Source organism: Hemiscyllium ocellatum, unplaced genomic scaffold, assembly GCF_020745735.1.
Source record: "Hemiscyllium ocellatum isolate sHemOce1 unplaced genomic scaffold, sHemOce1.pat.X.cur. scaffold_1801_pat_ctg1, whole genome shotgun sequence".
NCBI lineage: Eukaryota > Metazoa > Chordata > Chondrichthyes > Orectolobiformes > Hemiscylliidae > Hemiscyllium > Hemiscyllium ocellatum.
In genome coordinates, this window is record NW_026867883.1 from 1 (window position 1) to 27,504 (window position 27,504).

The window sequence follows — 27,504 nt, forward strand, 5'->3', positions numbered from 1 at the left end:
AGGCAATGAATAGGATCTTTCCGTCAAGGCCAACATTTCTCGCCCCATGCCGAGATCAGCCTGGTGGTGAGCTGCTCTCTCGACCGCTGCAGTCCAAGTGCTGTCGGTAGCCCCGCGATGCTGTTTGGGCGGGGATTCCGATTTTGACCCGGTAACACCGGAGGAACAAAGACATATTTGCAATTCAGGACAGCGAGTGTCTCGGCGGGGGGGGAGAACTTGCGAATGGTGGTGTTCCTGTGGATCTGCTGCCGTCTTCCTTCGAGGCTGCGTTGGCCATGGGTTTGCAAGGTGATGCCTGAGGAATTCTGGTGAATCTTGTAGATGCCGGGGGAATGAATGACCCTGCCGGGGGAATGAATGACCCTGCCGCCGCCGCTGTCCCGATCACCGGGAGAAACCTCTCTGCAGTCGACCTGACGTGCGGTGGCTCCGGCCCGTGCCATCTGATTGGTCGTCAGCGCGACCTACGCGGCTACGTAACAGATGGAGAGAAAAGCACGGGGAAAGCACAGCGACTGCTGCAGAGTGATCTTCCGGTCTGGTTGGATATCTTGAAGGAAGGTAGACGGTAAGGGAATAAAGGAACTTTGAATATCATCAAACTGATGGAAAGGATAGTCGGCAAATATGACCTCCACCGTGGGAGTATTAATGTGCTATCGCTTCTCGGCCTTTTGGCGTGGAATATGTGTAGTTTCTGTTCTTATCAGTTTAATCGCTGATATCTCCGAAGGTGGGAGTGTTTGTATTAAATGGATTTTTGGAGCAGGGAGATGGCTTTAGGGCTTGCTCTGTCCTCTCCATGTATCAGCCTGGTATTGCAGTGTTTTCCAGGAATGGTGCACCCAACGCTTACCCAAGTTCAAAAGCAGGTGAATGCAATGTGAATCTCTTGCCTTTGCTAGTTTGGCGTGTTGATGGCAGTCAGTGATTGTTGCATCTATTGTCTTTTCAGTTGCAGGAAACTATCGTCTTTTGTTACGGGTTTTCTGTCTTATGAACCTGCTCTGCAGTTACCTGATGAAGGTGCAGAACGCTGAAAGCCAGGACAGGGGTAACCCCAACGTGCTACAGGGAACATTCTGAACCAGGGGCCTGCCAGGAAGGTAACTTGCCATTTGAATGAATGGATTTGCCCTTGTCTGCCGTTTTGGGCTTCTGCGGTCGTTCTTGGAACGTATCCACCGATGGTACGGCGGTGGCGGGGGGTGGGGTGACTGCTGTAATTTCAAAGAACCCCGTTGGCCTGAAACCTGGTGTTGTGGGATTTTTACACAGTCAAATCAGGTTGTGGGATCCCATGACTCAGCCAATGTCAAATGGCTATCAGATCAGCCCCCACAGCCCCTTCCCAAACCCCCCCGCCTCCCCCCCCACCCCGAGGCAACAAATTTATCCTAATATTTTCTTGAACAAGAAAGAAATGTCTTTGGTCTGTTTCCTGAATAGAGTGAAACCCCCATCTCTGTTTGTTTCTTCGCAAACTACTGTACGGAAGCGACCTGCTTTAGTAGCTACGTCTGTACGTAAAGATTATTCACGCAGACGATCGCCAAGGCTGGAACTGGCTTCAGCTCCCTGGTGCCACCAGGCAGCCGTACTAACCACTGATCCACTGTGCACCCGTACGATTTGGAACGATTTGTCATCATTGCGGTGCAAGTAGCGAAACAGTTGTCAGTTTGTCAACTGGGTCGGATTATAATGTTGTCAGCGATCTGCTGCAATGTGAACGGAGATGTCGAATCGAGCTGCTGGTGTGATGAGGCGCGCTTGCAGCGTGACATGTTTACACGGGGAGATCAGCTCCTCCCCATTCTCCACAGAGAGTCGGATACAAGTAGAGAGGATATTGAGAGTGGACGATAAAGAAAGGGTGCACGGACGTAATTCGCTTTTCGCAACTTTTCGGATTGATGCGGAATGCCGAGGAGCGAATCCTGTACGTGAGGGAAACGATGATTGGCATTTATGGGCAAGCTACACCAACCAAGGGGAGGCAATGAATAGGATCTTTCCGTCAAGGCCAACAATTTCTCGCCCATGCCGAGATCAGCCTGGTGGTGAGCTGCTCTCTCGAAACGCTGCAGTCCAAGTGATGTCGGTAGCCCCGCGATGCTGTTTGGGCCGGGATTCCCGATTTTGACCCGGTAACACCGGAGGAACAAGGACATATTGGCAATTCAGGACAGCGAGTGTCTCGGGGGGGGCGGGGGGGGAGAACTTGCGAATGGTGGTGTTCCCGTGGATCTGCTGCCGTCATCCTTCGAGGCTGCGTTGGCCATGGGTTTGCAAGGTGCTGCCTGAGGAATTCTGGTGAATCTTGTAGATGCCGGGGGAATGAATGACCCTGCCGGGGGAATGAATGACCCTGCCGCCGCCGCTGTCCCGATCACCGGGAGAAACCTCTCTGCAGTCGACCTGACGTGCGGTGGCTCCGGCCCGTGCCATCTGATTGGTCGTCAGCGCGACCTACGCGGCTACGTAACAGATGGACAGAAAAAGCACGGGGAAAGCACAGCGACTGCTGCAGAGTGATCTTCCGGTCTGTTGGATATCTTGGAAGGAAGGTAGACGGTAAGGGAATAAAGGAACTTTGAATATCATCAAACTGATGGAAAGGATAGTCGGCAAATATGACCTCCACCGTTGGAGTATTGATGTGCTATCGCTTCTCGGCCTTTTGGCTTGGAATATGTGTAGTTTCTGTTCTTATCAGTTTAATCGCTGATATCTCCCGAAGGTGGGAGTGTTTGTATTAATGGATTTTTGGAGCAGGGAGATGGCTTAAGGGGCTTGCTCTGTCCTCTCCATGTATCAGCCTGGTATGCAGTGTTTCCAGGAATGGTGCACCCAACGCTTACCCAAGTTCAAAAGCAGGTGAATGCAATGTGAATCTCTTGCCTTTGCTAGTTTGCCGTGTTGATGTCAGTCAGTGATTGTTGCATCTATTGTCTTTTTCAGTTGCAGGAAACTATCGTCTTTTGTTAAGGGTTTTCTGTCTTATGAACCTGCTCTGCAGTTACCTGATGAAGGTGCAGCACGCAGAAAGCCAGGACAGGGGTAACCCCAACGTGCTACAGGGAACATTCTGGAACCAGGGGCCTGCCAGGAAGGTAACTTGCCAATTTAATGAATGGATTTGCCCTTGTCTGCCGTTTTGGGCTTCTGCGGTCGTTCTTGGAACGTATCCCACCAATGGTACGGCGGTGGCGGGGGGTGGGGTGACTGCTGTAATTTCAAAGAACCCCGTTGGGCTGAAACCTGGTGTTGTGGGATTTTTAACACAGTCAAATCAGGTTGTGGGATCCCATGACTCAGCCAATGTCAAATGGCTATCAGATCAGCCCCCACAGCCCCTTCCCAACCCCCCGCCTCCCCCCCCACCCCCGAGGCAACAAATTTATCCTAATATTTTCTTGAACAAGAAAGAAATGTCTTTGGTCTGTTTCCTGAATAGAGTGAAACCCCCATCTCTGTTTGTTTCTTCGCAAACTACTGTACGGAAGCGACCTGCTTTAGTAGCTACGTCTGTACGTAAAGATTATTCACGCAGACGATCGCCCAAGGCTGGAACTGGCTTCAGCTCCCTGGTGCCACCAGGCAGCCGTACTAACCACTGATCACTGTGCCACCCGTACGATTTGGAACGATTTGTCATCATTTGCGGTGCAAGTAGCGAAACAGTTGTCAGTTTGTCAACTGGGTCGGATTATAATGTTGTCAGCGATCTGCAGCAATGTGAACGGAGATGTCGAATCGAGCTGCTGGTGGTGATGAGGCGCGCTTGCAGCGTGACATGTTTACACGGGGAGATCAGCTCCCTCCCCATTCTCCCAGAGAGTCGGATACAAGTAGAGAGGATATTGAGAGTGGACGATAAAGAAAGGGTGCACGGACGTAATTCGCTTTCGCAACTTTTCGGATTGATGCGGAATGCCGAGGAGCGAATCCTGTACGTGAGGGAAACGATGATTGGCATTTATGGGCAAGCTACACCAACACAAGGGGAGGCAATGAATAGGATCTTTCCGTCAAGGCCAACATTTCTCGCCCATGCCGAGATCAGCCTGGTGGTGAGCTGCTCTCTCGAACCGCTGCAGTCCAAGTGCTGTCGGTAGCCCCGCGATGCTGTTTGGGCGGGGATTCCCGATTTTGACCCGGTAACACCGGAGGAACAAAGACATATTTGCAATTCAGGACAGCGAGTGTCTCGGGGGGGGGGAGGGTGGAGAACTTGCGAATGGTGGTGTTTCCCGTGGATCTGCTGCCGTCATCCTTCGAGGCTGCGTTGGCCATGGGTTTGCAAGGTGCTGCCTGTGGAATTCTGGTGAATCTTGTAGATGCGGGGGGAATGAATGACCCTGCCGGGGGAATGAATGACCCTGCCGCCGCCGCTGTCCCCATCACCGGGAGAAACCTCTCTGCAGTCGACCTGACGTGCGGTGGCTCCGGCCCGTGCCATCTGATTGGTCGTCAGCGCGACCTACGCGGCTACGTAACAGATGGAGAGAAAAGCACGGGGAAAGCACAGCGACTGCTGCAGAGTGATCTTCCGGTCTGGTTGGATATCTTGGAAGGAAGGTAGACGGTAAGGGAATAAAGGAACTTTGAATATCATCAAACTGATGGAAAGGATAGTCGGCAAATATGACCTCCACCGTTGGAGTATTGATGTGCTATCGCTTCTCGGCCTTTTGGCTTGGAATATGTGTAGTTTCTGTTCTTATCAGTTTAATCGCTGATATCTCCCGAAGGTGGGAGTGTTTGTATTAAATGGATTTTTGGAGCAGGGAGATGGCTTAAGGGCTTGCTCTGTCCTCTCCATGTATCAGCCTGGTATTGCAGTGTTTCCAGGAATGGTGCACCCAACGCTTACCCAAGTTCAAAAGCAGGTGAATGCAATGTGAATCTCTTGCCTTTGCTAGTTTGCCGTGTTGATGGCAGTCAGTGATTGTTGCATCTATTGTCTTTTCAGTTGCAGGAAACTATCGTCTTTTGTTACGGGTTTTCTGTCTTATGAACCTGCTCTGCAGTTACCTGATGAAGGTGCAGCACGCAGAAAGCCAGGACAGGGGTAACCCCAACGTGCTACAGGGAACATTCTGGAACCAGGGGCCTGCCAGGATGGTAACTTGCCAATTTAAATGAATGGATTTGCCCTTGTCTGCCGTTTTGGGCTTCTGCGGTCGTTCTTGGAACGTATCCCACCGTTGGTACGGCGGGGTGGCGGGGGGTGGGGTGACTGCTGTAATTTCAAAGAACCCCGTTGGCCTGAAACCTGGTGTTGTGGGATTTTTAACACAGTCAAATCAGGTTGTGGGATCCCATGACTCAGCCAATGTCAAATGGCTATCAGATCAGCCCCCACAGCCCCTTCCCAACCCCCGCGCCTCCCCCCCCACCCCGAGGCAACAAATTTATCCTAATATTTTCTTGAACAAGAAAGAAATGTCTTTGGTCTGTTTCCTGAATAGAGTGAAACCCCCATCTCTGTTTGTTTCTTCGCAAACTACTGTACGGAAGCGACCTGCTTTAGTAGCTACGTCTGTACGTAAAGATTATTCACGCAGACGATCGCCCAAGGCTGGAACTGGCTTCAGCTCCCTGGTGCCACCAGGCAGCCGTACTAACCACTGATCCACTGTGCCACCCGTACGATTTGGAACGATTTGTCATCATTTGCGGTGCAAGTAGCGAAACAGTTGTCAGTTTGTCAACTGGGTCGGATTATAATGTTGTCAGCGATCTGCAGCAATGTGAACGGAGATGTCGAATCGAGCTGCTGGTGGTGATGAGGCGCGCTTGCAGCGTGACATGTTTACACGGGGAGATCAGCTCCCTCCCCATTCTCCAGAGAGTCGGATACAAGTAGAGAGGATATTGAGAGTGGACGATAAAGAAAGGGTGCACGGACGTAATTCGCTTTTCGCAACTTTTCGGATTGATGCGGAATGCCGAGGAGCGAATCCTGTACGTGAGGGAAACGATGATTGGCATTTATGGGCAAGCTACACCAACACAAGGGGAGGCAATGAATAGGATCTTTCCGTCAAGGCCAACATTTCTCGCCCATGCCGAGATCAGCCTGGTGGTGAGCTGCTCTCTCGAACCGCTGCAGTCCAAGTGCTGTCGGTAGCCCCGCGATGCTGTTTGGGCGGGGATTCCCGATTTTGACCCGGTAACACCGGAGGAACAAGACATATTTGCAATTCAGGACAGCGAGTGTCTCGGGGGGGGGGGGAGGGGGGAGAACTTGCGAATGGTGGTGTTCCTGTGGATCTGCTGCCGTCATCCTTCGAGGCTGCGTTGGCCATGGGTTTGCAAGGTGCTGCCTGAGGAATTCTGGTGAATCTTGTAGATGCCGGGGGAATGAATGACCCTGCCGGGGGAATGAATGACCCTGCCGCCGCCGCTGTCCCCGATCACCGGGAGAAACCTCTCTGCAGTCGACCTGACGTGCGGTGGCTCCGGCCCGTGCCATCTGATTGGTCGTCAGCGCGACCTACGCGGCTACGTAACAGATGGAGAGAAAAGCACGGGGAAAGCACAGCGACTGCTGCAGAGTGATCTTCCGGTCTGGTTGGATATCTTGGAAGGAAGGTAGACGGTAAGGGAATAAAGGAACTTTGAATATCATCAAACTGATGGAAAGGATAGTCGGCAAATATGACCTCCACCGTTGGAGTATTGATGTGCTATCGCTTCTCGGCCTTTTGGCTTGGAATATGTGTAGTTTCTGTTCTTATCAGTTTAATCGCTGATATCTCCCGAAGGTGGGAGTGTTTGTATTAAATGGATTTTTGGAGCAGGGAGATGGCTTAAGGGCTTGCTCTGTCCTCTCCATGTATCAGCCTGGTATTGCAGTGTTTCCAGGAATGGTGCACCAACGCTTACCCAAGTTCAAAAGCAGGTGAATGCAATGTGAATCTCTTGCCTTTGCTAGTTTGCCGTGTTGATGGCAGTCAGTGATTGTTGCATCTATTGTCTTTTCAGTTGCAGGAAACTATCGTCTTTTGTTACGGGTTTTCTGTCTTATGAACCTGCTCTGCAGTTACCTGATGAAGGTGCAGCACGCAGAAAGCCAGGACAGGGGTAACCCCAACGTGCTACAGGGAACATTCTGGAACCAGGGGCCTGCCAGGAAGGTAACTTGCCAATTTAAATGAATGGATTTGCCCTTGTCTGCCGTTTTGGGCTTCTGCGGTCGTTCTTGGAACGTATCCCACCGATGGTACGGCGGTGGCGGGGGGGGGGGTGACTGCTGTAATTTCAAAGAACCCCGTTGGCCTGAAACCTGGTGTTGTGGGATTTTTAACACAGTCAAATCAGGTTGTGGGATCCCATGACTCAGCCAATGTCAAATGGCTATCAGATCAGCCCCCACAGCCCCTTCCCAACCCCCCGCCTCCCCCCCCACCCCCGAGGCAACAAATTTATCCTAATATTTTCTTGAACAAGAAGAAATGTCTTTGGTCTGTTTCCTGAATAGAGTGAAACCCCCATCTCTGTTTGTTTCTTCGCAAACTACTGTACGGAAGCGACCTGCTTTAGTAGCTACGTCTGTACGTAAAGATTATTCACGCAGACGATCGCCCAAGGCTGGAACTGGCTTCAGCTCCCTGGTGCCACCAGGCAGCCGTACTAACCACTGATCCACTGTGCCACCCGTACGATTTGGAACGATTTGTCATCATTTGCGGTGCAAGTAGCGAAACAGTTGTCAGTTTGTCAACTGGGTCGGATTATAATGTTGTCAGCGATCTGCAGCAATGTGAACGGAGATGTCGAATCGAGCTGCTGGTGGTGATGAGGCGCGCTTGCAGCGTGACATGTTTACACGGGGAGATCAGCTCCCTCCCCATTCTCCAGAGAGTCGGATACAAGTAGAGAGGATATTGAGAGTGGACGATAAAGAAAGGGTGCACGGACGTAATTCGCTTTTCGCAACTTTTCGGATTGATGCGGAATGCCGAGGAGCGAATCCTGTACGTGAGGGAAACGATGATTGGCATTTATGGGCAAGCTACACCAACACAAGGGGAGGCAATGAATAGGATCTTTCCGTCAAGGCCAACATTTCTCGCCCATGCCGAGATCAGCCTGGTGGTGAGCTGCTCTCTCGAACCGCTGCAGTCCAAGTGCTGTCGGTAGCCCCGCGATGCTGTTTGGGCGGGGATTCCCGATTTTGACCCGGTAACACCGGAGGAACAAGACATATTTGCAATTCAGGACAGCGAGTGCCTCGGGGGGGGGGGGGGAGAACTTGCGAATGGTGGTGTTCCTGTGGATCTGCTGCCGTCATCCTTCGAGGCTGCGTTGGCCATGGGTTTGCAAGGTGCTGCCTGAGGAATTCTGGTGAATCTTGTAGATGCCGGGGGAATGAATGACCCTGCCGGGGAATGAATGACCCTGCCGCCGCCGCTGTCCCCGATCACCGGGAGAAACCTCTCTGCAGTCGACCTGACGTGCGGTGGCTCCGGCCCGTGCCATCTGATTGGTCGTCAGCGCGACCTACGCGGCTACGTAACAGATGGAGAGAAAAGCACGGGGAAAGCACAGCGACTGCTGCAGAGTGATCTTCCGGTCTGGTTGGATATCTTGGAAGGAAGGTAGACGGTAAGGGAATAAAGGAACTTTGAATATCATCAAACTGATGGAAAGGATAGTCGGCAAATATGACCTCCACCGTTGGAGTATTGATGTGCTATCGCTTCTCGGCCTTTTGGCTTGGAATATGTGTAGTTTCTGTTCTTATCAGTTTAATCGCTGATATCTCCGAAGGTGGGAGTGTTTGTATTAAATGGATTTTTGGAGCAGGGAGATGGCTTAAGGGCTTGCTCTGTCCTCTCCATGTATCAGCCTGGTATTGCAGTGTTTCCAGGAATGGTGCACCCAACGCTTACCCAAGTTCAAAAGCAGGTGAATGCAATGTGAATCTCTTGCCTTTGCTAGTTTGCCGTGTTGATGGCAGTCAGTGATTGTTGCATCTATTGTCTTTTCAGTTGCAGGAAACTATCGTCTTTTGTTACGGGTTTTCTGTCTTATGAACCTGCTCTGCAGTTACCTGATGAAGGTGCAGCACGCAGAAAGCCAGGACAGGGGTAACCCCAACGTGCTACAGGGAACATTCTGGAACCAGGGGCCTGCCAGGAAGGTAACTTGCCAATTTAAATGAATGGATTTGCCCTTGTCTGCCGTTTTGGGCTTCTGCGGTCGTTCTTGGAACGTATCCACCGATGGTACGGCGGTGGCGGGGGGTGGGGTGACTGCTGTAATTTCAAAGAACCCCGTTGGCCTGAAACCTGGTGTTGTGGGATTTTTAACACAGTCAAATCAGGTTGTGGGATCCCATGACTCAGCCAATGTCAAATGGCTATCAGATCAGCCCCCACAGCCCCTTCCCAACCCCCCCGCCTCCCCCCCCACCCCCGAGGCAACAAATTTATCCTAATATTTTCTTGAACAAGAAAGAAATGTCTTTGGTCTGTTTCCTGAATAGAGTGAAACCCCCATCTCTGTTTGTTTCTTCGCAAACTACTGTACGGAAGCGACCTGCTTTAGTAGCTACGTCTGTACGTAAAGATTATTCACGCAGACGATCGCCCAAGGCTGGAACTGGCTTCAGCTCCCTGGTGCCACCAGGCAGCCGTACTAACCACTGATCCACTGTGCCACCCGTACGATTTGGAACGATTTGTCATCATTTGCGGTGCAAGTAGCGAAACAGTTGTCAGTTTGTCAACTGGGTCGGATTATAATGTTGTCAGCGATCTGCAGCAATGTGAACGGAGATGTCGAATCGAGCTGCTGGTGATGATGAGGCGCGCTTGCAGCGTGACATGTTTACACGGGGAGATCAGCTCCCTCCCCATTCTCCAGAGAGTCGGATACAAGTAGAGAGGATATTGAGAGTGGACGATAAAGAAAGGGTGCACGGACGTAATTCGCTTTTCGCAACTTTTCGGATTGATGCGGAATGCCGAGGAGCGAATCCTGTACGTGAGGGAAACGATGATTGGCATTTATGGGCAAGCTACACCAACACAAGGGGAGGCAATGAATAGGATCTTTCCGTCAAGGCCAACATTTCTCGCCCATGCCGAGATCAGCCTGGTGGTGAGCTGCTCTCTCGAACCGCTGCAGTCCAAGTGCTGTCGGTAGCCCCGCGATGCTGTTTGGGCGGGGATTCCCGATTTTGACCCGGTAACACCGGAGGAACAAGACATATTTGCAATTCAGGACAGCGAGTGCCTCGGGGGGGGGGAGGGGGGAGAACTTGCGAATGGTGGTGTTCCTGTGGATCTGCTGCCGTCATCCTTCGAGGCTGCGTTGGCCATGGGTTTGCAAGGTGCTGCCTGAGGAATTCTGGTGAATCTTGTAGATGCCGGGGAATGAATGACCCTGCCGGGGGAATGAATGACCCTGCCGCCGCCGCTGTCCCCGATCACCGGGAGAAACCTCTCTGCAGTCGACCTGACGTGCGGTGGCTCCGGCCCGTGCCATCTGATTGGTCGTCAGCGCGACCTACGCGGCTACGTAACAGATGGAGAGAAAAGCACGGGGAAAGCACAGCGACTGCTGCAGAGTGATCTTCCGGTCTGGTTGGATATCTTGGAAGGAAGGTAGACGGTAAGGGAATAAAGGAACTTTGAATATCATCAAACTGATGGAAAGGATAGTCGGCAAATATGACCTCCACCGTTGGAGTATTGATGTGCTATCGCTTCTCGGCCTTTTGGCTTGGAATATGTGTAGTTTCTGTTCTTATCAGTTTAATCGCTGATATCTCCCGAAGGTGGGAGTGTTTGTATTAAATGGATTTTTGGAGCAGGGAGATGGCTTAAGGGCTTGCTCTGTCCTCTCCATGTATCAGCCTGGTATTGCAGTGTTTCCAGGAATGGTGCACCCAACGCTTACCCAAGTTCAAAAGCAGGTGAATGCAATGTGAATCTCTTGCCTTTGCTAGTTTGCCGTGTTGATGGCAGTCAGTGATTGTTGCATCTATTGTCTTTTCAGTTGCAGGAAACTATCGTCTTTTGTTACGGGTTTTCTGTCTTATGAACCTGCTCTGCAGTTACCTGATGAAGGTGCAGCACGCAGAAAGCCAGGACAGGGGTAACCCCAACGTGCTACAGGGAACATTCTGGAACCAGGGGCCTGCCAGGAAGGTAACTTGCCAATTTAAATGAATGGATTTGCCCTTGTCTGCCGTTTTGGGCTTCTGCGGTCGTTCTTGGAACGTATCCCACCGATGGTACGGCGGTGGCGGGGGGTGGGGTGACTGCTGTAATTTCAAAGAACCCCGTTGGCCTGAAACCTGGTGTTGTGGGATTTTTAACACAGTCAAATCAGGTTGTGGGATCCCATGACTCAGCCAATGTCAAATGGCTATCAGATCAGCCCCCACAGCCCCTTCCCAACCCCCCCGCCTCCCCCCCCACCCCCCGAGGCAACAAATTTATCCTAATATTTTCTTGAACAAGAAAGAAATGTCTTTGGTCTGTTTCCTGAATAGAGTGAAACCCCCATCTCTGTTTGTTTCTTCGCAAACTACTGTACGGAAGCGACCTGCTTTAGTAGCTACGTCTGTACGTAAAGATTATTCACGCAGACGATCGCCCAAGGCTGGAACTGGCTTCAGCTCCCTGGTGCCACCAGGCAGCCGTACTAACCACTGATCCACTGTGCCACCCGTACGATTTGGAACGATTTGTCATCATTTGCGGTGCAAGTAGCGAAACAGTTGTCAGTTTGTCAACTGGGTCGGATTATAATGTTGTCAGCGATCTGCAGCAATGTGAACGGAGATGTCGAATCGAGCTGCTGGTGGTGATGAGGCGCGCTTGCAGCGTGACATGTTTACACGGGGAGATCAGCTCCCTCCCCATTCTCCAGAGAGTCGGATACAAGTAGAGAGGATATTGAGAGTGGACGATAAAGAAAGGGTGCACGGACGTAATTCGCTTTTCGCAACTTTTCGGATTGATGCGGAATGCCGAGGAGCGAATCCTGTACGTGAGGGAAACGATGATTGGCATTTATGGGCAAGCTACACCAACACAAGGGGAGGCAATGAATAGGATCTTTCCGTCAAGGCCAACATTTCTCGCCCATGCCGAGATCAGCCTGGTGGTGAGCTGCTCTCTCGAACCGCTGCAGTCCAAGTGCTGTCGGTAGCCCCGCGATGCTGTTTGGGCGGGGATTCCCGATTTTGACCCGGTAACACCGGAGGAACAAAGACATATTTGCAATTCAGGACAGCGAGTGTCTCGGGGGGGGGGGAGGGTGGAGAACTTGCGAATGGTGGTGTTCCCGTGGATCTGCTGCCGTCATCCTTCGAGGCTGCGTTGGCCATGGGTTTGCAAGGTGCTGCCTGAGGAATTCTGGTGAATCTTGTAGATGCCGGGGGAATGAATGACCCTGCCGGGGGAATGAATGACCCTGCCGCCGCCGCTGTCCCCGATCACCGGGAGAAACCTCTCTGCAGTCGACCTGACGTGCGGTGGCTCCGGCCCGTGCCATCTGATTGGTCGTCAGCGCGACCTACGCGGCTACGTAACAGATGGAGAGAAAAGCACGGGGAAAGCACAGCGACTGCTGCAGAGTGATCTTCCGGTCTGGTTGGATATCTTGGAAGGAAGGTAGACGGTAAGGGAATAAAGGAACTTTGAATATCATCAAACTGATGGAAAGGATAGTCGGCAAATATGACCTCCACCGTTGGAGTATTGATGTGCTATCGCTTCTCGGCCTTTTGGCTTGGAATATGTGTAGTTTCTGTTCTTATCAGTTTAATCGCTGATATCTCCCGAAGGTGGGAGTGTTTGTATTAAATGGATTTTTGGAGCAGGGAGATGGCTTAAGGGCTTGCTCTGTCCTCTCCATGTATCAGCCTGGTATTGCAGTGTTTCCAGGAATGGTGCACCCAACGCTTACCCAAGTTCAAAAGCAGGTGAATGCAATGTGAATCTCTTGCCTTTGCTAGTTTGCCGTGTTGATGGCAGTCAGTGATTGTTGCATCTATTGTCTTTTCAGTTGCAGGAAACTATCGTCTTTTGTTACGGGTTTTCTGTCTTATGAACCTGCTCTGCAGTTACCTGATGAAGGTGCAGCACGCAGAAAGCCAGGACAGGGGTAACCCCAACGTGCTACAGGGAACATTCTGGAACCAGGGGCCTGCCAGGAAGGTAACTTGCCAATTTAAATGAATGGATTTGCCCTTGTCTGCCGTTTTGGGCTTCTGCGGTCGTTCTTGGAACGTATCCCACCGATGGTACGGCGGTGGCGGGGGGTGGGGTGACTGCTGTAATTTCAAAGAACCCCGTTGGGCTGAAACCTGGTGTTGTGGGATTTTTTACACAGTCAAATCAGGTTGTGGGATCCCATGACTCAGCCAATGTCAAATGGCTATCAGATCAGCCCCCACAGCCCCTTCCCAACCCCCCCGCCTCCCCCCCCCACCCCCGAGGCAACAAATTTATCCTAATATTTTCTTGAACAAGAAAGAAATGTCTTTAGTCTGTTTCCTGAATAGAGTGAAACCCCCATCTCTGTTTGTTTCTTCGCAAACTACTGTACGGAAGCGACCTGCTTTAGTAGCTACGTCTGTACGTAAAGATTATTCACGCAGACGATCGCCCAAGGCTGGAACTGGCTTCAGCTCCCTGGTGCCACCAGGCAGCCGTACTAACCACTGATCCACTGTGCCACCCGTACGATTTGGAACGATTTGTCATCATTTGCGGTGCAAGTAGCGAAACAGTTGTCAGTTTGTCAACTGGGTCGGATTATAATGTTGTCAGCGATCTGCAGCAATGTGAACGGAGATGTCGAATCGAGCTGCTGGTGGTGATGAGGCGCGCTTGCAGCGTGACATGTTTACACGGGGAGATCAGCTCCCTCCCCATTCTCCAGAGAGTCGGATACAAGTAGAGAGGATATTGAGAGTGGACGATAAAGAAAGGGTGCACGGACGTAATTCGCTTTTCGCAACTTTTCGGATTGATGCGGAATGCCGAGGAGCAAATCCTGTACGTGAGGGAAACGATGATTGGCATTTATGGGCAAGCTACACCAACACAAGGGGAGGCAATGAATAGGATCTTTCCGTCAAGGCCAACATTTCTCGCCCATGCCGAGATCAGCCTGGTGGTGAGCTGCTCTCTCGAACCGCTGCAGTCCAAGTGCTGTCGGTAGCCCCGCGATGCTGTTTGGGCGGGGATTCCCGATTTTGACCCGGTAACACCGGAGGAACAAAGACATATTTGCAATTCAGGACAGCGAGTGTCTCGGAGGGGGGGGAGAACTTGCGAATGGTGGTGTTCCCGTGGATCTGCTGCCGTCATCCTTCGAGGCTGCGTTGGCCATGGGTTTGCAAGGTGCTGCCTGAGGAATTCTGGTGAATCTTGTAGATGCCGGGGGAATGAATGACCCTGCCGCCGCCGCTGTCCCCGATCACCGGGAGAAACCTCTCTGCAGTCGACCTGACGTGCGGTGGCTCCGGCCCGTGCCATCTGATTGGTCGTCAGCGCGACCTACGCGGCTACGTAACAGATGGACAGAAAAGCACGGGGAAAGCACAGCGACTGCTGCAGAGTGATCTTCCGGTCTGGTTGGATATCTTGGAAGGAAGGTAGACGGTAAGGGAATAAAGGAACTTTGAATATCATCAAACTGATGGAAAGGATAGTCGGCAAATATGACCTCCACCGTTGGAGTATTGATGTGCTATCGCTTCTCGGCCTTTTGGCTAAGATCAAGTGTCTGTTCTTATCAGGACAGGTGTCGAGTTGCGAGTCATCAGAGCTAGTGGAGAGACCATCGCTGGATCGTGATTGGACGTTGGAGGATCGTTTGGTTGTGCTGACCTGCTATTGGTGGATCTTCATGCTGGCTTCGGCCTAACGCCAATTCAGGGACCAGCCAATCTTGGAGCCATGGCCTCAGCAGCCATTCGCAGCCCTGGCCAGGGCATTCGCAACACAGTCAGGGTGACTGTGAAGAAGGTGGAGGAGCACACACCGGTCGATCGGACGGTGTTTGTGAAGAAGGTCTTGCTGGAGTGCTGTGGGTTTGCAGCAGCGGATGTGTACTGCCTGCAGGATTTCCCTGGGGCAGGCTACTTCGACGTGACCTTCAGGAGCGTGAAGCATTGTGAGCAGCTCCTGAAGGTCTTCAAGGAGAAGGAAGGGGAACCTCTGTTCTCCATCTTGTCGGCGGTCCCGTTGTGTGTGCTTCCTGCGCAGAGAAGTCGGGTTGTTACAATCCAAATGTACAACCCCTACGTCCCAGCGGCAGATGTTCTCACCTTCTTGAAGAGGTATGTCCAGGTTGAAGGAGAAAGCACTGATGTCGTTGATCCTTTCGGGATCTGGACAAGTAAAAGACAGGTCAAGGTAACCCTGAGGGTCGATGGCAGCGGGAACATCCTCCACCCACCCTCCAGCTTCGCAATTGGAGGGAGCAGAGGCTACCTGACGTACGCAGGGCAGCCGAAGGTGTGCCGAACCTGCGGGAGGTCAGGCCACATGGCGGCCGACTGCAAGGTGACCGTATGCCGAAATTGCAAGCAGGAAGGCCACCTGACCAAGGATTGTAAGGAGGCCAAGAACTGTAACCTGTGCGGAGAGGCGGGCCACATGTACAAGGCCTGCCCAAGACGAGGAGCCGCTACCTACGCACAGATGGCCGGAGGTAGCAACACGAATACGAGCCGCGGACCAACAAAGGCGAGGAAGGCAAATGAAAATAGCGTGGAAACGGTGCCTGGAGGCACCCAGAAGGAAGAGCAGGCAGTAGCGGAGCAGACGGCAGACAGCGGGGAGGTGCAGCAGCCGATCCAAGCTCCGTCAATGCAGTCAGAGGAAATGGAAGAGGAGGAATCAAAGGATGCAGAGGACTGGATCACAGTAAAAAACAGGAAGAGGAAACCTCTTGGGGGCCCCAAAGCCACCCAGCGAAGGGGAAAGCGACACCTACAAGGCGAAGACGCATGCAGCTCTTCCGATGGTGAGGATGGGCGCAAGAAGGGTCGTCATCAGAGGAAGAGGCAGAGCGTTGTGAGGAGAAAGGAGGGCAGCACCGCCCAGGAAGGAAAGGACGATCCCTCTGAGGGGACGGGTAATGGCCTCCCCCTACCCGGTGAGAACCAGGAGGTACTCACCGGCCCACAGCTCCAGGTATCTGGGAGCAGCGGTCCTATGACAGCCCTGCTGTCAGACGGAGAACTGGTCAGTGCGGACCACGGGCCCGACACGAAGACAACAGAGTGGGGTAATGGCTCCAGCGCGGAGCTGGACAGTTACCTCAGCCCTGCGAAGGTCCAACAGTTTGCCGCCACCACAGGGATGCACGCAGCTACCCCAGAAGGGCAGGACCAGCAGCAAACGGACACCGGTAAACCTGTAAACTGTTAAAATGGGGTTGAAAATTGCTAGCATCAACGTGCGTAGCATCAAATCGGCTACGCGATGCGTTTCAACACTGGCCTCCCTGGCCAGCGTCAAAGCCGACGTCCTGTTTCTGCAGGAGTGCGGGATACCCCACCTCAGCAGTTACAGGAGGTGGTCGAGCTTGTGGGCCCATGGGCCGTCAGTGTGGTCGGGGGGCAACGATAACCGCTCCTCAGGCCTAGGGATCCTTTTGCGGGGAGGTAACTTCACTATCTCCGAGGTTAAGGAGGTGGTGGGCGGGCGCCTCCTCGTCGTGGATGTTAAATACAGAAACGCTCCCGTAAGACTAATCAACGTGTACGCCCCAGCGGATAAGAGTGAACGGTTGGCCGTCCTGCAACAGCTTCCACTGCTGCTGGCTACGTCCAGGCCGGTCATCCTGGCCGGAGACTTCAACTGCATCATTGATGCAGATGGACGATCCGGCGGGGGGGACAGTAAACTGGACGCTACGTCCAGAGCCCTGATGGAAACGGTCAAAGATGCCAAGCTGCACGACGTCTTCAGCACCCCTGCAGATGGAGCGCAGCGTAGATACACATGGTCACGGGCAGACGGGTCTATCCGCTCAAGGATAGATTACCTGTTTGTGTCCCGAACGTTCTCGGTCAGAACCACCGACGTCAAGCCGGTGTTCTTCTCTGACCACTGCCTCCTACTGGCCGACTGTCACCTACAGGACGAGCAGCGGACGGGCAAGGGAACGTGGAAACTGAACACTAAGCTGTTGACCCCGGGAAACATCAAGGAGCTCAAGAGGGATTACGCAGGTTGGAGAACCGCGAAGTGTCTCTTTGAGTCTCCAGCAGACTGGTGGGAAACAGTAAAAGGGAACATCAAGAGATTCTTCATCCTCAAAGGTGTTCAGGAGGCGAGAGAGAGGCGGGGAAAACTGTCCCAGCTCCAGGAAAGTATGCAGAACCTGCTCCTGCTGCAGACGTTGGGGGTCGATGTCACGGAGGACCTCAAGGAGGTGAAGGGCCAGCAAGCCTCGCTCTTTGCCTCGGAGGCCTCCAAGATAATCTTCCGGTCCAGGGTCCGCTCGGTAGAGCAGGACGAGACGTGCTCACGTTTCTTCTTCCAGAAGGTGCACAAAGAGAGCTCCGTGCTCAGCAGCCTGAAGGAAGAAGATGGCTCGGTAACGTCATCTCAGGCTGACGTCATGAGGATCAGTAAATCCTTCTATGCCAGCCTGTATGACGCGAAGCCAACCGACAGCACGGCCTCACAGTCGTTCCTGTCCTCTATCACGGAGGTCCTAGAGGACGGAACGCGAGAGAGGCTGGACCAGCCGCTATCTCTGGATGAGCTGACCAGGGCCCTCGAGTCCTTCGAAAAGAATAAAACTCCCGGAAGCGACGGCTTACCGGTCGAGATCTATTCCGCTCTTTGGGACTTGATTGGCCGGGACCTGCTGGAGGTGTATGTCAGTATGCTTCGGGCAGGTACCATGAGTGAATCCATGAGGAAAGGCATCATCACCCTCATCTATAAGCGGAAGGGGGAGAGGGATGAAATTAGAAATTGGAGACCGATCTCACTGCTAAACACAGACTACAAAATCTTGTCAAAGGTCATCGCAAACCGGGTCAGGTCTGCTCTGGGAACGGTGATCCACCCCGACCAAACCTGTGCTGTACCGGGCAGGAAGATCTCTGAGAGCCTCGCACTCCTCAGGGATACGATCGCCTACGTGCAGGACAGGGGGGTGGACACCTGCCTCATCAGCCTGGACCAGGAGAAAGCCTTTGACAGGATATCGCATACATATATGAGGGATGTCCTCTCCAAAATGGGCTTTGGGGAGGGAATCTGCAATTGGATCAGACTGCTCTACACCAACATTGTCAGTGCAGTCTCAATCAATGGGTGGGAATCAGATAGCTTCCCTGTAAGATCTGGAGTCAGGCAGGGCTGCCCACTCTCTCCTGCCTTGTTTGTATGTTGCATAGAGCCATTTGCCGAATCCATCAGGAAGGATGCGAGCCTGAGAGGGGTGACTATTCCTGGCAGCGGGGGCCTACAGGTTAAGGCCTCCCTGTACATGGATGACGTCGCCGTTTTCTGCTCGGATCCGCTGTCCGTGCACAGACTCCTGTGCATCTGCGACCAGTTCGAGCGGGCCTCGGGGGCCAAGGTAAACCGAGGGAAGAGCGAGGCCATGCTCTTCGGGAACTGGACCGACCAATCCTATATCCCCTTCACCGTCAGGACTGGCCACCTGAAGGTGCTGGGTATTTGGTTCGGGGGTGCTGGGGCGTGCGCCAAGACCTGGGAGGAGCGGATCAGGAAGATGAGACAGAAACTGGGCAGATGGGAGCAACGGTCGCTCTCCATCGCGGGGAAAAACCTGGTCATCAGGTGCGAGGTACTCTCAGTATTGTTGTATGTGGCACAGGCCTGGCCTATCCCCAGAACCTGTGCTGCCGCAGTCACCCGGGCCATCTTCCACTTCATGTGGAGATCAAAGATGGACCGGGTCCGAAGAGACACCATGTACAAAGACCGGTGCAATGGGGGAAAAAACACTCCCAATGCCACCCTCGCCCTGATGGCCACCTTTGTGTGTGGCTGCATCAAGCTGTGCGTGGATCCCCGGTACGCAAACACCAAGTGTCACTACGTACTGAGGTTCTACCTGTCCCCGGTGTTGCGAAGGATGGGCCTGGCCTCGCTGCCGCGGAACGCTCCGAGTAGTTGGACCGTTCCGTACCACCTGTCCTTCGTGGAGAAATTTCTGAAGAAAAACACCTTTGACCACAAGTCCATCAGGAAGTGGTCAGCACGTAGTGTCCTTGAGACCCTTCGGGAAAAGGAGAGGGCGGATCCTGTTGAGTGGTTCCCTGAGCAGACTGTCAAAGCAATTTGGCAGAATGCCTCATCGCCAGAACTTTCTAACAAGCACCAAGACATGGCTTGGCTGGTGGTGAGAAGGGCTCTACCCGTGAGATCGTTTATGCACGCCCGGACTCTCTGCCGCACCGCACGCTGCCCTCGAAGTGGCTGCGGGGGGGACGAGACTGTCACACACCTCCTTCTGGAATGTGCCTATGCAGAGGAAGTCTGGAGAGGAATGCAGTGGTATTTGTCGAGGTTCGTCCCGAGCAGCGCCGTGACACGGGACTCCGTGCTCTACGGCCTGTTCCCCGGGACGCACACCGAGACGAATATCAACTGCGCCTGGAGGATCATCAACTCGGTGAAGGACGCTCTCTGGGTGGTCCGAAACCTGTTGATCTTCCAGCTGAAGGAGTTGACCCCGACTGAGTGTTGCAGACTGGCACATTCCAAGGTCCAAGACTACGTGTTGAGGGACGCGCTGAAGCTTGGGGCAGCTGCCGCCAAGGCGCGGTGGGGAAAGACCACCGTTTAACATCTGCCTGTCTAAAGAAGATCAGGGGGCCCATGCAGTCATTTGGGCTCTGCTGACGCCTCAGCCCAATATAAGGGCATAGGAGTGAGAAATGCACAGACTTGCATATAAAAAGGAAAATTCTAAACTGTGTATGTTAATGTGAACATATGTATGGCATTACCCAATGTACAGTGTATCAAATTATTTATGAATATTTACGAATAAAGTATATTTTGAAATAAAAAAAAAAAAATTCTGTTCTTATCAGTTTAATCGCTGATATCTCCCGAAGGTGGGAGTGTTTGTATTAAATGGATTTTTGGAGCAGGGAGATGGCTTAAGGGCTTGCTCTGTCCTCTCCATGTATCAGCCTGGTATTGCAGTGTTTCCAGGAATGGTGCACCCAACGCTTACCCAAGTTCAAAAGCAGGTGAATGCAATGTGAATCTCTTGCCTTTGCTAGTTTGCCGTGTTGATGGCAGTCAGTGATTGTTGCATCTATTGTCTTTTCAGTTGCAGGAAACTATCGTCTTTTGTTACGGGTTTTCTGTCTTATGAACCTGCTCTGCAGTTACCTGATGAAGGTGCAGCACGCAGAAAGCCAGGACAGGGGTAACCCCAACGTGCTACAGGGAACATTCTGGAACCAGGGGCCTGCCAGGAAGGTAACTTGCCAATTTAAATGAATGGATTTGCCCTTGTCTGCCGTTTTGGGCTTCTGCGGTCGTTCTTGGAACGTATCCCACCGATGGTACGGCGGTGGCGGGGGGTGGGGTGACTGCTGTAATTTCAAAGAACCCCGTTGGGCTGAAACCTGGTGTTGTGGGATTTTTAACACAGTCAAATCAGGTTGTGGGATCCCATGACTCAGCCAATGTCAAATGGCTATCAGATCAGCCCCCACAGCCCCTTCCCAACCCCCCCGCCTCCCCCCCCACCCCCGAGGCAACAAATTTATCCTAATATTTTCTTGAACAAGAAAGAAATGTCTTTGGTCTGTTTCCTGAATAGAGTGAAACCCCCATCTCTGTTTGTTTCTTCGCAAACTACTGTACGGAAGCGACCTGCTTTAGTAGCTACGTCTGTACGTAAAGATTATTCACGCAGACAATCGCCCAAGGCTGGAACTGGCTTCAGCTCCCTGGTGCCACCAGGCAGCCGTACTAACCACTGATCCACTGTGCCACCCGTACGATTTGGAACGATTTGTCATCATTTGCGGTGCAAGTAGCGAAACAGTTGTCAGTTTGTCAACTGGGTCGGATTATAATGTTGTCAGCGATCTGCAGCAATGTGAACGGAGATGTCGAATCGAGCTGCTGGTGGTGATGAGGCGCGCTTGCAGCGTGACATGTTTACACGGGGAGATCAGCTCCCTCCCCATTCTCCAGAGAGTCGGATACAAGTAGAGAGGATATTGAGAGTGGACGATAAAGAAAGGGTGCACGGACGTAATTCGCTTTTCGCAACTTTTCGGATTGATGCGGAATGCCGAGGAGCAAATCCTGTACGTGAGGGAAACGATGATTGGCATTTATGGGCAAGCTACACCAACACAAGGGGAGGCAATGAATAGGATCTTTCCGTCAAGGCCAACATTTCTCGCCCATGCCGAGATCAGCCTGGTGGTGAGCTGCTCTCTCGAACCGCTGCAGTCCAAGTGCTGTCGGTAGCCCCGCGATGCTGTTTGGGCGGGGATTCCCGATTTTGACCCGGTAACACCGGAGGAACAAAGACATATTTGCAATTCAGGACAGCGAGTGTCTCGGAGGGGGGGGGAGAACTTGCGAATGGTGGTGTTCCCGTGGATCTGCTGCCGTCATCCTTCGAGGCTGCGTTGGCCATGGGTTTGCAAGGTGCTGCCTGAGGAATTCTGGTGAATCTTGTAGATGCCGGGGGAATGAATGACCCTGCCGCCGCCGCTGTCCCCGATCACCGGGAGAAACCTCTCTGCAGTCGACCTGACGTGCGGTGGCTCCGGCCCGTGCCATCTGATTGGTCGTCAGCGCGACCTACGCGGCTACGTAACAGATGGAGAGAAAAGCACGGGGAAAGCACAGCGACTGCTGCAGAGTGATCTTCCGGTCTGGTTGGATATCTTGGAAGGAAGGTAGACGGTAAGGGAATAAAGGAACTTTGAATATCATCAAACTGATGGAAAGGATAGTCGGCAAATATGACCTCCAACGTTGGAGTATTGATGTGCTATCGCTTCTCGGCCTTTTGGCTAAGATCAAGTGTCTGTTCTTATCAGGACAGGTGTCGAGTTGCGAGTCATCAGAGCTAGTGGAGAGACCATCGCTGGATCGTGATTGGACGTTGGAGGATCGTTTGGTTGTGCTGACCTGCTATTGGTGGATCTTCATGCTGGCTTCGGCCTAACGCCAATTCAGGGACCAGCCAATCTTGGAGCCATGGCCTCAGCAGCCATTCGCAGCCCTGGCCAGGGCATTCGCAACACAGTCAGGGTGACTGTGAAGAAGGTGGAGGAGCACACACCGGTCGATCGGACGGTGTTTGTGAAGAAGGTCTTGCTGGAGTGCTGTGGGTTTGCAGCAGCGGATGTGTACTGCCTGCAGGATTTCCCTGGGGCAGGCTACTTCGACGTGACCTTCAGGAGCGTGAAGCATTGTGAGCAGCTCCTGAAGGTCTTCAAGGAGAAGGAAGGGGAACCTCTGTTCTCCATCTTGTCGGCGGTCCCGTTGTGTGTGCTTCCTGCGCAGAGAAGTCGGGTTGTTACAATCCAAATGTACAACCCCTACGTCCCAGCGGCAGATGTTCTCACCTTCTTGAAGAGGTATGTCCAGGTTGAAGGAGAAAGCACTGATGTCGTTGATCCTTTCGGGATCTGGACAAGTAAAAGACAGGTCAAGGTAACCCTGAGGGTCGATGGCAGCGGGAACATCCTCCACCCACCCTCCAGCTTCGCAATTGGAGGGAGCAGAGGCTACCTGACGTACGCAGGGCAGCCGAAGGTGTGCCGAACCTGCGGGAGGTCAGGCCACATGGCGGCCGACTGCAAGGTGACCGTATGCCGAAATTGCAAGCAGGAAGGCCACCTGACCAAGGATTGTAAGGAGGCCAAGAACTGTAACCTGTGCGGAGAGGCGGGCCACATGTACAAGGCCTGCCCAAGACGAGGAGCCGCTACCTACGCACAGATGGCCGGAGGTAGCAACACGAATACGAGCCGCGGACCAACAAAGGCGAGGAAGGCAAATGAAAATAGCGTGGAAACGGTGCCTGGAGGCACCCAGAAGGAAGAGCAGGCAGTAGCGGAGCAGACGGCAGACAGCGGGGAGGTGCAGCAGCCGATCCAAGCTCCGTCAATGCAGTCAGAGGAAATGGAAGAGGAGGAATCAAAGGATGCAGAGGACTGGATCACAGTAAAAAACAGGAAGAGGAAACCTCTTGGGGGCCCCAAAGCCACCCAGCGAAGGGGAAAGCGACACCTACAAGGCGAAGACGCATGCAGCTCTTCCGATGGTGAGGATGGGCGCAAGAAGGGTCGTCATCAGAGGAAGAGGCAGAGCGTTGTGAGGAGAAAGGAGGGCAGCACCGCCCAGGAAGGAAAGGACGATCCCTCTGAGGGGACGGGTAATGGCCTCCCCCTACCCGGTGAGAACCAGGAGGTACTCACCGGCCCACAGCTCCAGGTATCTGGGAGCAGCGGTCCTATGACAGCCCTGCTGTCAGACGGAGAACTGGTCAGTGCGGACCACGGGCCCGACACGAAGACAACAGAGTGGGGTAATGGCTCCAGCGCGGAGCTGGACAGTTACCTCAGCCCTGCGAAGGTCCAACAGTTTGCCGCCACCACAGGGATGCACGCAGCTACCCCAGAAGGGCAGGACCAGCAGCAAACGGACACCGGTAAACCTGTAAACTGTTAAAATGGGGTTGAAAATTGCTAGCATCAACGTGCGTAGCATCAAATCGGCTACGCGATGCGTTTCAACACTGGCCTCCCTGGCCAGCGTCAAAGCCGACGTCCTGTTTCTGCAGGAGTGCGGGATACCCCACCTCAGCAGTTACAGGAGGTGGTCGAGCTTGTGGGCCCATGGGCCGTCAGTGTGGTCGGGGGGCAACGATAACCGCTCCTCAGGCCTAGGGATCCTTTTGCGGGGAGGTAACTTCACTATCTCCGAGGTTAAGGAGGTGGTGGGCGGGCGCCTCCTCGTCGTGGATGTTAAATACAGAAACGCTCCCGTAAGACTAATCAACGTGTACGCCCCAGCGGATAAGAGTGAACGGTTGGCCGTCCTGCAACAGCTTCCACTGCTGCTGGCTACGTCCAGGCCGGTCATCCTGGCCGGAGACTTCAACTGCATCATTGATGCAGATGGACGATCCGGCGGGGGGGACAGTAAACTGGACGCTACGTCCAGAGCCCTGATGGAAACGGTCAAAGATGCCAAGCTGCACGACGTCTTCAGCACCCCTGCAGATGGAGCGCAGCGTAGATACACATGGTCACGGGCAGACGGGTCTATCCGCTCAAGGATAGATTACCTGTTTGTGTCCCGAACGTTCTCGGTCAGAACCACCGACGTCAAGCCGGTGTTCTTCTCTGACCACTGCCTCCTACTGGCCGACTGTCACCTACAGGACGAGCAGCGGACGGGCAAGGGAACGTGGAAACTGAACACTAAGCTGTTGACCCCGGGAAACATCAAGGAGCTCAAGAGGGATTACGCAGGTTGGAGAACCGCGAAGTGTCTCTTTGAGTCTCCAGCAGACTGGTGGGAAACAGTAAAAGGGAACATCAAGAGATTCTTCATCCTCAAAGGTGTTCAGGAGGCGAGAGAGAGGCGGGGAAAACTGTCCCAGCTCCAGGAAAGTATGCAGAACCTGCTCCTGCTGCAGACGTTGGGGGTCGATGTCACGGAGGACCTCAAGGAGGTGAAGGGCCAGCAAGCCTCGCTCTTTGCCTCGGAGGCCTCCAAGATAATCTTCCGGTCCAGGGTCCGCTCGGTAGAGCAGGACGAGACGTGCTCACGTTTCTTCTTCCAGAAGGTGCACAAAGAGAGCTCCGTGCTCAGCAGCCTGAAGGAAGAAGATGGCTCGGTAACGTCATCTCAGGCTGACGTCATGAGGATCAGTAAATCCTTCTATGCCAGCCTGTATGACGCGAAGCCAACCGACAGCACGGCCTCACAGTCGTTCCTGTCCTCTATCACGGAGGTCCTAGAGGACGGAACGCGAGAGAGGCTGGACCAGCCGCTATCTCTGGATGAGCTGACCAGGGCCCTCGAGTCCTTCGAAAAGAATAAAACTCCCGGAAGCGACGGCTTACCGGTCGAGATCTATTCCGCTCTTTGGGACTTGATTGGCCGGGACCTGCTGGAGGTGTATGTCAGTATGCTTCGGGCAGGTACCATGAGTGAATCCATGAGGAAAGGCATCATCACCCTCATCTATAAGCGGAAGGGGGAGAGGGATGAAATTAGAAATTGGAGACCGATCTCACTGCTAAACACAGACTACAAAATCTTGTCAAAGGTCATCGCAAACCGGGTCAGGTCTGCTCTGGGAACGGTGATCCACCCCGACCAAACCTGTGCTGTACCGGGCAGGAAGATCTCTGAGAGCCTCGCACTCCTCAGGGATACGATCGCCTACGTGCAGGACAGGGGGGTGGACACCTGCCTCATCAGCCTGGACCAGGAGAAAGCCTTTGACAGGATATCGCATACATATATGAGGGATGTCCTCTCCAAAATGGGCTTTGGGGAGGGAATCTGCAATTGGATCAGACTGCTCTACACCAACATTGTCAGTGCAGTCTCAATCAATGGGTGGGAATCAGATAGCTTCCCTGTAAGATCTGGAGTCAGGCAGGGCTGCCCACTCTCTCCTGCCTTGTTTGTATGTTGCATAGAGCCATTTGCCGAATCCATCAGGAAGGATGCGAGCCTGAGAGGGGTGACTATTCCTGGCAGCGGGGGCCTACAGGTTAAGGCCTCCCTGTACATGGATGACGTCGCCGTTTTCTGCTCGGATCCGCTGTCCGTGCACAGACTCCTGTGCATCTGCGACCAGTTCGAGCGGGCCTCGGGGGCCAAGGTAAACCGAGGGAAGAGCGAGGCCATGCTCTTCGGGAACTGGACCGACCAATCCTATATCCCCTTCACCGTCAGGACTGGCCACCTGAAGGTGCTGGGTATTTGGTTCGGGGGTGCTGGGGCGTGCGCCAAGACCTGGGAGGAGCGGATCAGGAAGATGAGACAGAAACTGGGCAGATGGGAGCAACGGTCGCTCTCCATCGCGGGGAAAAACCTGGTCATCAGGTGCGAGGTACTCTCAGTATTGTTGTATGTGGCACAGGCCTGGCCTATCCCCAGAACCTGTGCTGCCGCAGTCACCCGGGCCATCTTCCACTTCATGTGGAGATCAAAGATGGACCGGGTCCGAAGAGACACCATGTACAAAGACCGGTGCAATGGGGGAAAAAACACTCCCAATGCCACCCTCGCCCTGATGGCCACCTTTGTGTGTGGCTGCATCAAGCTGTGCGTGGATCCCCGGTACGCAAACACCAAGTGTCACTACGTACTGAGGTTCTACCTGTCCCCGGTGTTGCGAAGGATGGGCCTGGCCTCGCTGCCGCGGAACGCTCCGAGTAGTTGGACCGTTCCGTACCACCTGTCCTTCGTGGAGAAATTTCTGAAGAAAAACACCTTTGACCACAAGTCCATCAGGAAGTGGTCAGCACGTAGTGTCCTTGAGACCCTTCGGGAAAAGGAGAGGGCGGATCCTGTTGAGTGGTTCCCTGAGCAGACTGTCAAAGCAATTTGGCAGAATGCCTCATCGCCAGAACTTTCTAACAAGCACCAAGACATGGCTTGGCTGGTGGTGAGAAGGGCTCTACCCGTGAGATCGTTTATGCACGCCCGGACTCTCTGCCGCACCGCACGCTGCCCTCGAAGTGGCTGCGGGGGGGACGAGACTGTCACACACCTCCTTCTGGAATGTGCCTATGCAGAGGAAGTCTGGAGAGGAATGCAGTGGTATTTGTCGAGGTTCGTCCCGAGCAGCGCCGTGACACGGGACTCCGTGCTCTACGGCCTGTTCCCCGGGACGCACACCGAGACGAATATCAACTGCGCCTGGAGGATCATCAACTCGGTGAAGGACGCTCTCTGGGTGGTCCGAAACCTGTTGATCTTCCAGCTGAAGGAGTTGACCCCGACTGAGTGTTGCAGACTGGCACATTCCAAGGTCCAAGACTACGTGTTGAGGGACGCGCTGAAGCTTGGGGCAGCTGCCGCCAAGGCGCGGTGGGGAAAGACCACCGTTTAACATCTGCCTGTCTAAAGAAGATCAGGGGGCCCATGCAGTCATTTGGGCTCTGCTGACGCCTCAGCCCAATATAAGGGCATAGGAGTGAGAAATGCACAGACTTGCATATAAAAAGGAAAATTCTAAACTGTGTATGTTAATGTGAACATATGTATGGCATTACCCAATGTACAGTGTATCAAATTATTTATGAATATTTACGAATAAAGTATATTTTGAAATAAAAAAAAAAAAATTCTGTTCTTATCAGTTTAATCGCTGATATCTCCCGAAGGTGGGAGTGTTTGTATTAAATGGATTTTTGGAGCAGGGAGATGGCTTAAGGGCTTGCTCTGTCCTCTCCATGTATCAGCCTGGTATTGCAGTGTTTCCAGGAATGGTGCACCCAAC

The 27,504-nt window shown here is 53.2% G+C and overlaps 7 non-coding genes and 2 pseudogenes across 7 annotated transcripts; all 9 read left to right on the forward strand.

Annotated features, from left to right (window-relative positions):
* Positions 1-661: 661 nt before the first annotated feature.
* LOC132810662 (U2 spliceosomal RNA) lies at positions 662-853 on the forward strand. The gene has a single exon (XR_009642996.1). It is a non-coding gene; the product is annotated as a U2 spliceosomal RNA (small nuclear RNA).
* Positions 854-2,670: 1,817 nt separating this feature from the next.
* On the forward strand, positions 2,671-2,861 carry LOC132810663 (U2 spliceosomal RNA). The gene has a single exon (XR_009642997.1). It is a non-coding gene; the product is annotated as a U2 spliceosomal RNA (small nuclear RNA).
* A 1,823-nt stretch (positions 2,862-4,684) lies between these two features.
* Positions 4,685-4,876, forward strand: LOC132810636 (U2 spliceosomal RNA). The gene has a single exon (XR_009642971.1). It is a non-coding gene; the product is annotated as a U2 spliceosomal RNA (small nuclear RNA).
* A 1,827-nt stretch (positions 4,877-6,703) lies between these two features.
* Positions 6,704-6,895, forward strand: LOC132810657 (U2 spliceosomal RNA). Its single transcript, XR_009642992.1, has one exon. It is a non-coding gene; the product is annotated as a U2 spliceosomal RNA (small nuclear RNA).
* Positions 6,896-8,712: 1,817 nt separating this feature from the next.
* On the forward strand, positions 8,713-8,903 carry LOC132810659 (U2 spliceosomal RNA). Its single transcript, XR_009642994.1, has one exon. It is a non-coding gene; the product is annotated as a U2 spliceosomal RNA (small nuclear RNA).
* A 1,822-nt stretch (positions 8,904-10,725) lies between these two features.
* Positions 10,726-10,917, forward strand: LOC132810647 (U2 spliceosomal RNA). The gene has a single exon (XR_009642982.1). It is a non-coding gene; the product is annotated as a U2 spliceosomal RNA (small nuclear RNA).
* A 1,827-nt stretch (positions 10,918-12,744) lies between these two features.
* On the forward strand, positions 12,745-12,936 carry LOC132810658 (U2 spliceosomal RNA). Its single transcript, XR_009642993.1, has one exon. It is a non-coding gene; the product is annotated as a U2 spliceosomal RNA (small nuclear RNA).
* A 7,104-nt stretch (positions 12,937-20,040) lies between these two features.
* Positions 20,041-20,220, forward strand: LOC132810665 (U2 spliceosomal RNA; annotated as a pseudogene).
* A 7,104-nt stretch (positions 20,221-27,324) lies between these two features.
* LOC132810666 (U2 spliceosomal RNA) lies at positions 27,325-27,504 on the forward strand (annotated as a pseudogene).